Here is a 16,111-nt window from a genome sequence, read left to right as displayed (position 1 = left end):
TGGACACTCACGGCTTGGGCATCATTCTCCTGTTGACTTTTGGAGGCCGCTAGGCCAGATGGTGCACTGGACTCCCTCCTGTGTGGGTCTCCCAAGAGGCTCTGGGTGTGGGGCAGGAGCTTGTGCTGGGAAGTCCTGCCTCTCTGGTTTTTCTTTCCCTCCAGGTGCTGGTGGAACAGAATCCGACTAGAAGGGAGTCTGCCAGAGCACCTTTCTGAGTTGACCGTTGGGGTCTGCTTGCACCTTGTCCATTTGGGAAGGTGGCCCAGGACGTATCTTGGGAGCCAAAGTGGTCCACCTGCCCGTGGGGTGGGGATGGGGCTGGTTGCGCGATGAACCCCCCGTGAGGGCGTAGACCACGTCCATCTCACTGAATGGGCTTTTGTTCTCAGGTTTTCACTTCTGCTTCTGCACATTTTCTCCATCTGCTTATTTTTGGCAAGTGGTGGCTGTCTGCGAACGAGGGGTGCTCCCAAACAGGAGCTGTTCTGTTTCCCTAGTATTAGGCTCTTGGCTTGCCTGCCTAATAATAATAAGTGAATGATAATGATGGTGATGATGTTGGTGATGAGAGCAGCCCTTGAGTGCTCTCCGTGTCCTAGTCTCTGTGTGAATACATCATGCGTCAGTGCTCTTTAAATCCTCATAGTGACCCTGTGAGCAGGAATCATACCCACTTTATTTATGAGGAAACTGAGTCCTGGGGAGACTCGGTGACATGCCCAAGGCCACACAGCCAGGAAGGGGCAGCACCTCAATTTGCTTTTGTTCTGCCTGCCTTGTGGAGTCTCACGTCTCCTGTTCTGGGTTGCCTTCTCCTCCCGTGTGATCTCAGAGATGTCTGAGTTCTGTATGGGATAGCGGGGCACCCTGCTGGGGACCCAAGACAGATGGCCTTGCTCAGCCTTTGTTACAACAAGAGGGAAGGCACTGATTCCTTCTTCTCACAGAGGATACACCCTGCCTGGTGCTGAGATGCCAAGGCCAGGAGACTTGAGAGGTGCCTGGTTAGCTGGAAGCCAGACGTGCCTGCTGGAGCCCCCACAGTGGGGACAAGGTGGGACACAACCAGGGGTGCTGAAATGGGCTCCTACTCTATCTTGGCTTCTTCTGAGATCCATCTTTGAGCTACTTATCCTTAAAAAAAAATGAGTATTTTACAAAGTTCTTATTTTAACAATGTGTTTTTGAAACAGTGGAGCAGGAGATGTTTTTTCACCGGCATCTTCTATCTATGAAATCCATTGTCTGAAAGTGGTTCCCAAGCTGCATTAGTCAAGTGTCCCATCAGAAATAAGATTCAGCCAGTGCTCCCAGTGTATTACAAAATAGTGATTATAGTTCCCTGTGCTATGTCGTAGGTCCTTGTTGGTGTAGCATAGTATTAATCTCAACCTCTTAATTTATCCTTACCCCCTTTTTCCTCTTTGATAGCCATAGCTTGTCTTCTTTGTCAGTGATTCTGCTTTATAAATACATTGATTTGTATCATTTTTTTGATTCCATACATAAGGTATATCATATGATATTTGCCTTTCTCTGTCTCACTTCACTGAGTATGATAATCTCTAGGTCCATCCATGTTGCTGCAAATGCCATTCAGTTAAGTTCAGTTGCTCAGTTGTGTCCCAACTCTTTGGGACCCCATGAACTGTAGCATGCCAGGCTTCCCTGTCCATCACCAACTCCTGGAGCTTGCCCAAACTCATGTCCATTGAGTCGGTGATGCCATCCAACCATCTCATTCTCTGTCATCCCCTTCTCCTCCTGCCTTCAATCTTTCTCAGCATCAGGGTCTTTTCAGATGAGTCAGTTCCTCGCATCAGGTGGCCAAAGTATTGAAATTTCAGCTTCAGCATCAGTCCTTCCAATGAATATTCAGGATTGATTTCCTTTAGGATTGACTGGTTTGATCTCCTTGCAGTCCAAGGGACTCTCAAGAGTCTTCTTCAACACCACAGTTCAAAAGCATCAATTCTTCAGCACTCAGCTTTCTTTATAGTCCACCTCTCACATCCATACATGACTACTGGAAAAACCATAGCTTTGACTAGATGGACCTTTGTTGGCAGAGTAATGTCTCTGCTTTTTAATATACTATCTAGGTTGGTCATAGCTTTTCTTCCAAGGAGCAAGCGTCTTTTAATTTCATGGCTGCAGTCACCATCTGCAGTGATTTTGGAGCCCAAGAAAATAATGTCTCTCACTGTTTCCGTTGTTTCAGCATCTATTTGCAAATGGCATTATTCCATTCTTTTTTAAAGGCTGAGTAGTATCCCAGTGCTTGTGAGTGTGTGTCTGTGTGTGAGTGTGTGTGAGAGTGAGTGAGTGAGTGAGTGAGTGGAGGGATATTAAAAGATTAAATGAGATAATTAAAGAATTAAAGTAACCCATGTAATCTACTGTCAGTCTCACGGGCACAGAGGAGACAGGTGCTCAGGTAGTCACTGCTCTCATCAGCATCAGACATAAAGGGAAATGGCATCGTGGAAAGGATGAGATGACTGTGAGAACGTCAGTTTACATAATGAAATCACTGTTTCCTCCCTGCATCCACGTGGGTCGTCCTGCTCCCCTTCCCCGGTCCAAATTCTCCACGTGGAGCCTGCTGGTGTGAGAAATAGAACTGGTGTTTTTATCTCTGACACTGATACAGACCTGCCTGTCTGCCATTCAGTTGAGAAGATGGTTTCTGTGGCCACTCAAGGATTGTCTTCTGTCCCGGGTGACAGTCACTTGACGTCCTTAGAATTCGTCCCTTTGTTGTTGTTTTTTAAAATGTATTTGGCCATGCTGCGTGGCATATGGGATCTTAGTTCCTTGACCAGAAATTGAACCTGTGCCCCTTGCATTGGCAGCTCAGAGTCTTAACCACTGGACCACCAGGGAAGTCCCTGGTCCCTTCTTTGACTTAGCAAATACTCAGAGGATTGGTGTGTGTCGGATATGAGCCTTGTCACTGGGGACGCCTGGTGAGTGGGACGGTGGGGACCCCAGAGGAGCTTATGGTGTCACAGGAAAGACAGAAAAGGCCAGACTAAGCATTCGGGACTGTGTTGGATGCCAGGGAAGAAAGAAGCAGAGCCTGTGACGAAGAGTAACCAGCGAAGAGCGCAGTGTTAGGAGGGCAGTTCTCAGGGAAGCGTGTGCGTGGAGGCGACGTTTGAGCTGAGACTTGAAAGGTGATAAGGGAGCCATGGGAAGCTCTGGCCAGGGGCGGGGGGCATTCCTGGCCGAGGGCACAGCAATGTCTAATACCCGTATTAGTCTGGGTAGATGAATGGCAGTGACAGATGTCTTCTTCTTTGAAGTTTTTGTTTTAATTTATTTTTAATTGCAAGATAATTGCTGTACAATATTGTATTGCTAACTGCTAAGTCACCTCAGTCGTGTCTGACTCTGTGCGACCCCATAGACGGCAGCCCAGCAGGCTCCGCCTTTCCTGGGATTCTCCAGGCAAGAACACTGGAGTGGGTTGCCATTTCCTTCTCCAATGCATGAAAGGGAAAAGTGAAAGTGAAGTCGCTCAGTCGTGTCCGACTCTTCGCGACCCCATGGACTGCAGCCTTCCAGGCTCCTCCGTCCATGGGATTTTCCAGGCAAGAGTACTGGAGTACTGGAGTGGGGTGCCATTGCCTTTTGCTGCCATATACCAACGTGAATCAGCCACAGGTACACGTATGTCCCCTCCCTTGTGAACCTCCCTCCCATCCCACCCCTCTCGGTTGTCACAGAACCCTGGTTTTAGCTCCCTGAGTCATACAGCAAATTCCCACTGTCTGTCTGTTTCACGTATGGTAGCGTATATGTGTCCCTGCTACTTTCTCCATTCGTCCCACCCTCTCCTTCCCCTCTGCATCCACAAGTCGGTTCGCTATGTCTGTGTCTCCATTGCTGTCCTGCAAATAGGTTCATCAGTACCATCTCCCTAGATTCCGTTTCTATGTGTTGATATATGATATTTGTCTTTCTCTTTCTGACTTGCTTCACTTTGTATAATAGGCTCTAGGTTTGTTCACCTCATTGGAACCGACTCAAATGCATTTGTTTTTCTAGCTGAGTAATATTCCACTGTGTATATGTACACAATTTCTTTATCCTCTCATCTGTTGATGGGCATCTAGGTTGCTTCCATGTCCTAGCTATTGTAAATAGCGCTGCAGCGAACTTTGGGGTACACTTGTCTCTTTCAGTTATGGTTTCCTCAGGTCATGTGCCCAGTAGTGGAATTGCTGGGTCGTATGATAGCTTTATTCCTGGCTTTTTAAAGTAGTCTCCATATTGTTATCCATAGTGGCTGTACCAACTTGCATTCCCACCAACAGTGCAAGAGCGTTCCATTTTCTCCACACCCTCTCTGACATTATTATTTGTAGACTTTTTGATGATGGCCATTCTGACTAGTGTGAAGTGGTACCTCATTGTAGTTTTGATTTGCATTTCTCTAATAATGAGCAGTGGTGAGCATCTTTTCATGTGTTTCTTAGCCATCTGTATGTCTTTGGGGAGATGTCTGCTTAGGTCTCCTGCCCACTTTTTGATTGGGTTGTTTGTTTTTCTGGTATTGAGTTGCATGAGCTGCTTGTGTAGACAAATGCCTTCCTGATATAAATGTTTCACTCAAGTCGTGGTCTAGTGGGATTGGAGGGGGGGCGCTCTGCTGTCTTGTGACACCACCATCCCCTAAGGCGTCTGAGGCCACTGCAGGACCCTCTGTGCAGCCAGCATGTGGGGTAAGAGGAAGAGTGGAGGATAGCTTAGGAGGTTCTAGGGAGTCAGGCCTGGAACCAGTGTGCCTCTTGCCTCCCGCCTTCCATTGACCAGAACTCGGCGCGGGACTGGCTGCAAAGGAGGCTGGGAGATGTGGTCCAGTTGTGTGCCAGGCAGAATGGCACGTGTGCTTGGTGGGCGTTCCCCAGGCTCTTCGCAGCCCCTCATTTTGGAGGATGCAGGAGTGGCTGTAGCCCCACAGATGGCTCGAGAATAGAATGGTTGTAGGAATTTAGGGACTCCTGCAGGAATTCAGGGGGAGTGCAGAGCCTTTGCACTGGGCCTCCTGGGAGTGGGAGGTGGTGGCGTTGAGGTCTCTCCCATCCCGTCTGTGATAGAAACCGCTGTAGTGATGGCGTCTACCCATACAGATGGGCCTCGTTAGCCCCCTCAGGTCTCCCTGGAGCCATGGTTGGACCGTGCCCAGCAAAGCTCTCCACCTTGACTCTGTTACCCCTTCAGCAAAGGCTTAGGTTTCCCAGCCTCCCAGTGATGGATGCCTGAGAGAGGCCTCCGATGGCTGGGTCTTCTGAGCCAGTGCACGAGACTTGGCTGCTTCTGAGAACAGTGTCCTCTCTGGTCAGCTTTGATGTGGAGGCTGGGTTAGGTGGGTCTCCTGCTGGAGAACACGGTCTAGCTTCTTCAGGGCTTCTGGGTGGAGGTGGATCCCTGTTATGGGTGGACTGTGTCTCCCTTCCAAATTAATGTGGTGAAGCCCTAACCCCCAGGCCTTCTGAATACAGCCTTATTTGGAAATCTGGTTACTGCAGAGGTCATACTGGCACAGAGTGGGCTGCTGATCCCATACGACTGGTGTCCTTGTATGAAGAGGACGGGACTTCCCTGCTGGTCCAGTGGTTGAGGATCTGCCTGCCAGCCCAGGGGAAACGGGTCTGATCCCTGGTCCAGGAAAAGCAGCACGCTGCAGGGCTACTGAGCCCGTGCACCGCAATGGCTGAGCCTGCACTCTGGAGCCCATGAGCCGTAACTCCTGAGGCTCTGGAGCCTGTGCTTCTCATCAAGAGAAGCCACCGCAACGAGAAGCCCACACATTGCATCAAAGAGTAGCCCCCACTCCCCAAGACTAGAGAAAGACTATGTGTAGCAATGAAGACCCAGCACAGGCATAAGTAAGTAAATAAGAGGATGTGCACACAGTATTAAAAAAAGAAATTAAGATCATGGCATCCAGTCCCATCACTTGATGGCAAATAGAAGGGGAAACAATGGAAACTGTGAGAGACTTTATTTTCTTAGGCTCTAAAATCACTGCGGATGATGACTGCAGCCATGAAATTAAAAGACACTTGCTCCTTGGAAGAAAAGCTATGACAAACCTAGACAGCGTATTAAAAAGCAGAGAGATATCACTTTGCCAACAAAGGTCCGTACAGTCAAAGCTATGGTTTTTCCAGTAGCCATGTATGAATGTGAGAGTGATTTGCTGGATTGATCTCCTTGCAGCAAGGGACTCTCGAGTCTTCTCCAGCACCACAGTTTAAAAGCATCGATTCTTTGGCGCTCAGCCTTCTTTATGGTCCAGCTCTCACATTCATTGGAGAAGGAAATGGCAACCCACTCCAGTATTCTTGCCTGGAAAATCCCATGGACGGAGGAGCCTGGTAGGCTACAGTGCATGGGGTCGCAAAGAGTCGGGATTCTCTTTCCCTCTGGGTTTTTGGGGATCTCAGTGTCCCCACCAGAAGTCTCTCTGGCTGTTGAAAAGGAGAGGACAGGAGGCGAGGGCAGCTGGGCTGTGGACACATCTGCTCTGAGAAGCCCGAGGCCGCCCCAGGAGCTGCTGAGGGCAGGGCCAAGCCCTGGGAAGGCAGGTGCCTCCGGATCTCTTCTGCGTGTCTGACTAGGGGAGGGAGCTGTTAGAAGGCATCCTCTGCTGAATCCTTCAGGGAAGACTCTCCTGCCGCCACACTGCCAGCTAGCTTAGCTGTAAGTGAACATTTTCTCATGTCGGGCTGGCGAACTAACATGTCTTTTTTCATCTTGGGAGAGATCTAAGCTCTGTGCACTTTGAAGTTGAAGCCAGAAATCTTGGTATCGACTCTCCCTGCCCGCCGGCAATGCCTGACCCCAGAGCCAGGCCCTCAGTGACTGTCACCCCAGGCGGTGAGCTCCCAGAGGCAGAGACCCATCGGTTCTGCTCACCAGGAGGAGTCCCAGCTCCTGGCCCACATCTGACCTGTCGTTGGTGCTTCCCAGCAAGCGGTCAGCCCGTGAGCCAGGGAAAGGACCTGGCTACCGCCCTCTCAGCCTCTGTACCCTCCTCTCTCCCCAGAAACAGCAGTGTCTGCGATTAAGGTAAGGCAGCTCTGTGACTTCTTTTTCTTGCTCGTATATTTCTTTTTGTTTTTAATTTTTAATTGGAGAATAATTGCTTTACAGTATTACGTTGGTTTCTGCCAGAAATCAACATGAATCAGCCGTAGGTATACATATGTCCCTTTTGAACCTCCCTCCCACCCCTCTCGCGTGTCACAGAGCACTTGATTTGAGCTCCCTGCATCATACAGCATATTCCCACTGGCTGCCTGTTTTGCATGTGGTAATTTATGTGTTTTCATGCTACTCTCTCAATCCGTCCCACCCTCTCCTTCCCGCACTGTATCCACAAGTCTGTTCTTTTCTGTCTGCGTCTCCATTGTGCTATGTGCTGTCACTCAGTTGTGTCCAACTCTTGGTGACCACATGGACCATAGCCTGCCAGGCTCCTCTGTCCATGCGATTCTCCAGGCAAGAACACTGGAGTGGGCTGCCATGCCCTCTTCCAGGGGATCTCCACTGTGTCTCCATTCCTGCCCTGCAAATAGTCTCATCTGTACCATCTTTCTAGATTCCAATTACATGTATTAATATATGATATTTGTTTTTCTCTTTCTGACTCCCTTCACTCTGTATAACGGGCTCTAGGTTCATCCACCTCATTAGGACTGATTCAAATGTGTTCTTTTTTATGGCTGAGTAATATTCCATTGTATATGTGTACCACAGCTTCTTTATCCATTCATCTATTGATGGACATATGTTGCTTCCATGTTCTAGGTATTGTAAATAGTGCTGCAGTGAACACTGGGGTACATGTGTCTCTTTCAGTTTGGTTTTCTCTGGGTGTGTGCCCAGTAGTGGGATTGTTGGATCATATGGTAGTTCTATTTCTAGTTTTTTAAGGAAATCTCTATAGAATCTCTAACAGAATCTTACTGTTCTTTAAAGTGGCTGTATCAATTTACATTCCCACCAACAGTGCAAGAGGGTTCCTTTTCTCTCCATCCTCTCCAGCATTTATTGTTTGTAGACTTTTTGATGATGGCCTTTCTGACTGGTGTGAGGTGATACCTCATTGTAGTTTTGATTTGCGTTTCTCTAATAGTGAGCGATGTTGAGCATCTTTTCATGTGTGTCTTAGCCATCTGTATGTCTTCTTTGGGGAAATGTCTGTTTAGATCTTCTGCCCACTTTTTGATTGGGCTGTTTGTTTTCCTGATATTAAGCTATATGAGCTGCTTATGTATTCTGGAGATCAATCCTTTGTCAGCTATTTCATTTGCAATTGTTTTCTCCCATTCTGAGGGCTGTCTTTTAATATTCATTGTTTCCTTTGCTGTGCAAAAGCTTTTAAGTTTAATGAAGTCCCCTTTATTTATTTTTGTTTTTATTTCCATTACTCTAGGAGGTGGATCACAGAGGATCTTGCTGTGATGTATGTCAAAGAGGGTACTGCCTATGTTTTCCTCTAATGACTCCTGCTTTAACCACACATGATGGTTCTGGCCTAGGCCTGTGCTGGCCTCAGTTTTCTCTTCTGTGAGGTGGGTAGCGGCCCAGCTGCCTTGCAGGATGGTAGTGAGGATTACATTTGTAAGTGCATCTGACATGCATGGTGTATACCTGACATAGCTCATCTGTGCTGCATTTGTGTCTGATTGGGGGCACTAGGGGGGGCTGTGGTGTGGCCCACCCTGTAGAGGCTGGTCCCTTTTGGTGCATGTGGGTAGGGTCTCTATGAGGTTAAGGTCCTCGGTGTGAGCCCGAGTGTCAGCAGGCAGCCCCCCTCCTTGCCTTTGTCCTTCTGCAACCTGGGGAGGCCTGGCCTTGGAGGAAGAGTGTCTGCAGGGCAGCGGTGACGTTGTTTTGTAAACAGGTTCAGGCAGGGGGCCCTCTTCCATGCTCCCTACACAGTGGGACGAAGCGGGAAGATGCCTTCGTCTTGCATGGTGTGCTGGCGGCCATGGTGGAAGTGAATATTGGGGGGCGAATTGTCTGTGTGTGAAGGATCCTTTCCTGAGAAAGAAAAATCTGGCAACTTGCTGATCCATAGAGTGGAAACTAGCGAAGTCAGCACAACAGGGCCAAGAGCATGTGGCAGGGGGACAGGCCAGCCCCAGTACTGGGAGGCCCGCTGGTGTCTTCCTGCTTCAGCTTCTCTGGTTGGATTTTACCAGCCGGGTATCACCTGCCCATCACGCCTGGCCAGAGTCTGCTGGTGGTTAGCAGGGACCTGGCTGGGGAAGGACCAGTGTCCCTGGGGAGGCCTGAGCTGGGGTGGCTGATGGTAAAAGCTACTCTGGTTTCCTGTTGAAGAGAGCCCTGAGCCAGGCTTTTCTGTCTGACCTGGTTTTATTTCCTCTAATTAAGCGGGTCTCCTTGAAGCAGTAACATGTGTCCATCAGTAGAAAGATTTTAAACTCTACAGTGAGTTACCCACCTACCCCCAGAGTGATGTGTGTTCACACTTGGTATAACCCTTCAAGATTTTTTTCTTGGAAGACATAGATACATTTTTACAAAACGTGACCCTCTCATGGAGAAGGCAATGGTAACTCACTCCAGTACTCTTGCCTGGAAAATCCTGTGGATGGAGGAGCCTGGTAGGCTGCAGTCCATGGGATCGTGAAGAGTTGGACACGACTGAACAACTTCACTTTCACTTTTCCCTTTCATGCATTGGAGAAGGAAATGGCAACCCACTCCCGTACTCTTGCCTGGAAAATCCCAGGGACAGCAGAGCCTGGTGGGCTGCCATCTATGGGGTTGCAGAGAGTCGGACACGACTTAAGTGACTTAGCAGCAGCAGCAGCAACCCTCTCATGATATTCTTTAGTTACATGCCTTTTTATTTTGTGCTGTACTGTGACCACCTTCTTTTTTTGAGTTACTTAGAATGTTGTGATTGGCATAGAGACGCCTTTGTACTTAAGAGCATGTCCTCTAGGGTCTGACTGCCAGGGTTCAGATCTTGGCTCTGCCACTTAGAGTTTTGTGACCATGGACAAGTTTTTTAGCCTCTCATTTTTCCATCTATGGAATGGGGCCATAGTAATGCCTCCCTCACCACTTTCTCAGGGGGGTTAGGAGAACTAGCTAAGTAGTGCTCTTGGGATAGGACCTCACAGATAGCCCAGATCACTCAGTAACATGGCACCCCACTCCAGTACTCTTGCCTGGAAAATCCCATGGATGGAGGAGCCTGGTAGGCTACAGTCCATGGGGTCGCTAAGAGTCGGACACGACTGAGCGACTTCACTTTCACTTTTCCCTTTCATGCACTGGAGAAGGAAATGGCAACCCACTCCAGTATTCTTGCCTGGAGAATCCTAGGGACGGCAGAGCCTGGTGAGCTGCCGTCCATGGGGTCGCACAGAGTCGGACATGACTGAAGCGACTTAGCAAGCAAGACTATAATGTTATTATTTCTATGTACTTTGTGGTCAGCAGAATACTCCCCACCTCCAGATATTCTAAGCCTTAGAACCTGTGACTCTGTTATCCTGTGTGGCCAAAGGTTCTTTGCAGGTGTGATAAAGTTGAGGATCTTGAGATGAGATTATTCTGGATTGTCTGGGGGGCCTGATGTCATCCCACGGGTCCTTATGAGTGAAAGAGAGGGAGGAGGGTCAGAGTCAGAGGAGATGGGATGACGGAAGCCGAGGTCAGAGTGATGACACCGGTGCTTTCAAGGTGGAAGGAGTCCATGAGCCAAGGGATGCAGGTGGCCCCCAGAAACTGGAAAAGGTGGGGAGGCGAATTCTCCCCTGCAGCCCCTAGAAGGAAGGGAGCCTTGCTGACACCTTGATTTTAGTCCAGTGAGACCCAGTTTTGACTTCTGACCTCCAGAACTCAGACAATAAATGGCAGCACTGAGTTTGTGGTAAATCATCCCAGCAGCAATAGGAAATGAATGTACCCTCCTCACCAAGTTAGACACATCATAGTATTTGGTTTGGGTCTTTTTCTTTTGTTTTTAAGAAATAAGGTTTTACATTTAAGTCCTCATGTATACCCCTCCTTCCCTAGAGAAACCAGTAGCATGCTTTGATAATTGTCATTCCTGTGCATATATTTTACCCTTATTTAAAACGTTTTAGCCTGCAATTGATGCAGTGTATTGTATGTGAGGCATCCACATTGTATCAGTAGCTTTATCTGAATTGCTCTGAGCTGTTTCACTCAGTGAGCACATCTTGATACATTCACCAGTCCTTTTGTTTATGGATATTTAGCTTGTTTCCAATTGCAAAAATCTTTCCATTCCAAGTATATGCCTTTCATCTTGTTTCATTTATTTTTTGTCACTGTTGGTTTATGGGATCTTAGTTTCCCAATCAGGGATCAAACCTGTGCCCCCTTCAGTGGAAGCTCGGAGTCTTAACCACCGGACCACCAGGGAATCCCCCATTTTGTGTTAAATAGCTGTGGTTTTCTACCTGATTTCTTAATGTTTTTTAATTTTTTAAATCAACCTTCTATTTTTGGACATCTTGCAGTTTATTATTTTGCCACGTCAAACAGTAATCCCAGGAACATTTTCATACCTAACTGTTAAGCATATCCCTGGTAATTTCCCTAAGATAAATTTTTAAAAGAATTTCTGGGAGGAAGGACAGGCTGTGTCATATAGTCTCTGGGCACAGAGTTCTGTTGTCCCCAGGAGAGCCGCACTGACTTGTATGTCCACCCACCACCCTTGCCGGGCTGTGGACATCGTGGGCTTTCATGTCTTCTGTGAAATTCACAGGAAGATGAAGTGTTACCCTGAGTGTCGGTTACCCATCCTTCTGCTCCTTGTTTGCATTTGTTCTGTCCCAGGACGTGACACCAGCAGCTTGATTCCCTGTTGGCTGAAGGCTCTGGGTCTCATGATGACGTCGATAGGACCACTTCGGATGGTGGTAGAAAACTTAGGAGCCTGTCCTGGGGGCCAGAGCTGCTGACGGGCCCTCATGATAGCCCCGTGAAGTTGGTAAGAGAGAATGTGGCATTGAGGGAAGCTGAGGAACTTTCCAAAGTTGACAGCAGGAATTTAGTTCCAGTTACTCTCTCTGCTCAGCTCACTCACTTTACCAGCAGGGTGGGCTCTATTCTGGGACGCGAGCTGAATGTCATTTTCCTGTCTCGAGAGTAAGGCTTTGGATGACCTCCCCTTTGGAAGTTGGTTCCAAAAATGTATGGCTGTGCAGAGTTGCTGACCAGAGTTGAGTCTGGAATGAAAAGATTGGACCCTAGTTCCTTGGAGTGGAGTGTGTCTTGTTGGTCTCTGTAATTCTAGCTTGTGCCACCAGTTCCATCAGGCAGCGCTTGATAAATATGTGCCCTTGACTGAGTATTTCCCACTATGAGCTACCACTTAAAAAGTTTTTATTTGTTTTGTTATTTGACTGTGCCAGGATCTTCAGCCTTTAGTTTAGGCATGGGGGGATCTTAATTGTGGCATGCGCGCTTCTTCGCTGCAGCATGTGGAATCTAGTTCCCCGACCAGGGATCGAACCCGAGCCCCTTGCATTTGGAATGTGCAGTCTGAGCCACTGGACCATCAGGGAAGTCCTTTTTTTTTTTTTCTTGGAGTAACTACTTTCTCTTCTATAGCGGCCTAGTTTGGGCATTTTATTTAAATAGAACTACAGTGTTCTTGCCTGGGAAATTCCATAGCCTGGTGGGCTACAGTCCATGGGGTTGAAAAAGAGAAGGACACAACTTAGCAACTAAAAAACAACAACAAAAATGAGGTGTTACCTTTTTGCACCTTTCATTCTGCACCTTGCGTTACTTTCATTTAATGTAATGCTGTCAAGATTCATCCACGTTGTGCCACGCGTTGGTACCCACTCCTTTTTATGGCTGAATGACACTCCCCTGTAAGGGTAGACTGTATTTTGTTCATTGCTTCGTGGACATTGGAGTTTTTCCACTTTTTGGCTATCATGGATAGTGCTCCTGTGAATATTTGTGTACAAGTTTTTGTGTGAATGTATTTTCATTCTCTTGGATGTACCCCTAAGAGTGGATTTGCCAGGTCACACTTAGCTGTTTAGTTGTTTGAGGAGTTGCCAGGCTGTTTTCTAAAGTGGCTGTACCGTTTTACATTCCTGCCAGCAGTGTATGAGGGTTCCAGTTTCTCTGCAACTTCACCACCACTTGTTACTGTCTTGTCTTCCTTTTTTTTTTCTTTAATATGTATTTATTTGGGCTTCCCTGGTGGCTCAGATGGTAAAGGATCTGCCTGCAGTGTGGGATACCCAGGTTCAATCCCTGAGTCGGGAAGATCCCCTGTAGAAGGAATGGCAACCCGCTCCAGTATTCTTGCCTGGAGAACTCTGTGGACAGAGGGGCCTGGCAGGCTACAGTCATGGGGTCGCAGAGTCAGACGAGATTGAGGGACTAACAGTTCCATGTATTTGGCTGCACTGGGTCTTTGTTGCAGCATGCCGGATCACTTAGTTGTGGCATGTGGGATCTAGTTCCCTTACCAGAGATTGAACCTGGGCCCCCTGCATTGTGAGTTCTTAGCCCCTGGACCACCAGGAAAGTCCCTGTTGTCTGTCTTCTTGATGTTAGCCTTCTGTTCTTGGTGGGGGTAAAGTCGTGTCTCCTTGTGGTTCTGATTTGCATTTCTCTGATGGCCCGTTGTTCTATTTTAAATGGAGCTGATTGTACAGTGTACTTGTGAGCTGATGCAGTGCTTTCCCATCAAATGCTTGCTTTCCACAGCAGCATCCAATCTTACGTTCACTTGCCTGGAGTCTGGCATTGCTATCTGGGTGCTTATTACTACAGGGCAAATGGACAAAGAAGCTCTGAAAAGGCTAGCGTGGGGCACGTGTGGATGTACACTGGTCATCAAGGGTTCTATTCCTGCCTCCAGTCTAGAGCCATACATTTTAACCATTACTTCTGCTTTTGGGGGACAAAGGACCAGTTTTTCATGGGGTAGCTCATCTTAGTTTTCTTAGTAAGTGTTCAAAGTCAGCACAGATTTACTCTCACTTCAAGATTTAATGCCTTGGCCCCAGGGTACATAGTGGAGAAGAGATACATAGTGAATCTCCTCACAGAACCCTGGAGGTGCCTCCTCCCTTCTGAACTGTCCGCTCAAGCCCCTCTGCCTGCCATGTGACTGCCAGCTACCCCTAAGGGGTATGCAGATGACACCAACCTTGTGGAAAAAAGCGAAAAGGGACTAAAGAGCCTCTTGGTGAGGGTGCAAGAGGAGAGTGAAAAAACTGGCCTAAAACTCAGTGTTCAGAAAACGAAGATCTTGGCATCCAGTCCCATCACTTCATGGCAAATAGATGGGGAAACAATGGAAATGGTGACAGACTTTATTTCCTTGGGTCCCAAAATCACTGCGGATGATGACTGCAGCCATGAAATTAAAGGACGCTTGCTCCTTGGAAGAAAAGCTATGACAAATCTAGATAGAGTGTTGAAAAGCAGAGGTGTTACTTTGCTGACAGAGGTCCGTCTAGTCAAGGCTATGGTCTTGCCATTGATCATGTATGGTTGGGAGAGCTGGACCGTAAAGAAGGCAGAGTGTGGAAGAATTGATGCCTTTGAAATGTGGTGTTGGAGAAGACTCTTGACAGTCCCTTGGACTGCAGGGAGATCAAACCAGTTGATCTTAAGTGAAATCAACCCTGAATACTTATTGGAAGGACTGACGCTGAAGGTGAAACTCCAGTATTTTGGCCACCTGAGGTGAAGAGCTGACTCATTAGAAAAGACCCTGATGCTGGGAAAGATTGAGGGCGGGAGAAGAAGGGGACGACAGAGGATGAGATGGTTGGATGGCATCACCAAATCAGTGGACATGAACTTGGACAAACTTTGGGAGACGGCGAAGGACAGGGAAGCCTGGCGTGCTGCGGTCCATGGGGTCACAAAGGATTGGACATGACTGAGTGACTGAACAGCAACAACAAATCAATAGTGTATAGGGCTTCCTAGGCGGTGCTGATGGTAAAGAACTTGCCTGCCAGCACAGGAGACTTAAGAGACATAGGTTCAATCCCTGGGTTGGGAAGATCCCGTGGAGGAGGACATGGCAACCCACTTCAGTATTCTTGCCTGGAGAATCCCCATGGACAGAGGAGCCTGATGGTGTCACAAAGACTCGGACATGACTGAAGCAACTTAGCACATGCACACATCAGTAGTGTATATACGTCGATCCCAATCTCCCAATCCACTTCCCTCCCAAAACACCCCAAGGTTTTGTGTTGTTCACTTGAGGAAAATGTTGTGACCAGAGGCTCGCAGGAACCTAACCTTGTGTTCCCCCCTGGGGTGATGGTTCAGTATTTGCCAATTTGGTGGTGTTTACAGTGACTTTACAGAATGTAACTGGAAGATGAGACTTGCCCCTATATGTCAACACAGGAGTAAGACTGGTTCTGCTTTTGTCTTGGGCTCCCCACCTGTCGTGAACTCTAGAAGAGGGTCACTAGAGGCCAGAGGATGGGTGGGAGTGTGTTCTGGCCTCTTTCCTGGGCTTGAGAGCGTGTCTTCTGCCACGAAAGCCACCTACTGGGAGTCTCAACGTGAAACTCAGCCCCTATCCTGCTTTCTAGAACCTTCTGCCTGCTCTTCCCACAGCCCCAGGAGGTCTGAGGTCTCTCAGTTATGAGAGGGAAGAAGGTCTCCTTCTTTAGAATTAGCCTCTTCTACTGGAAGGTTGTGAAAGCTTTTTGGTCTCGAGGACACACCTGGGCTGTGGCTCTTGAAGGCTGGTCAGGGAGAGAGGCCACCAGCCAGCTGGTCACCTCTTTTATTCATCATTGCTGAATTCAGTCCTCCCATCATTCATTCATTTAATAACTGCTTACTGATCATCAGGCTTCCCCGATGGCTCAGCAGGTTAAGAATATGCCTGCAATGCAGGAGACACAGGAGATGCGGGTTCGATCCCTAGGTGGGGAAGATCCCCTGGAGAAGCGCATGGCAGCCCACTCCAGTATTCTCGCCTGGAGAATCCCATGGACAGAGGAGCCTGGGGGCCACAGTCCATCGGGTCACAAAGAGTCGGACACAACTGAGTGACTAAGCCCATTGC

The 16,111-nt window shown here is 48.2% G+C and overlaps 1 protein-coding gene across 3 annotated transcripts in view; it reads left to right on the top strand.

The window, feature by feature from the left end:
- Window positions 1–16,111, top strand: part of PLCG2 (phospholipase C gamma 2) — a 153,415-nt gene that overhangs the window by 14,049 nt on the left and 123,255 nt on the right. The window lies entirely within an intron of this gene.

The sequence above is a fragment of the Giraffa tippelskirchi genome, chromosome 7 (genome assembly GCF_054371585.1).
Source record: "Giraffa tippelskirchi isolate mGirTip1 chromosome 7, T2T-mGirTip1v1.2.pri, whole genome shotgun sequence".
Lineage (NCBI taxonomy): Eukaryota > Metazoa > Chordata > Mammalia > Artiodactyla > Giraffidae > Giraffa > Giraffa tippelskirchi.
Note: the sequence above shows the minus strand (reverse complement) of the source record. Positions and strands in the feature narration are given on the sequence as shown.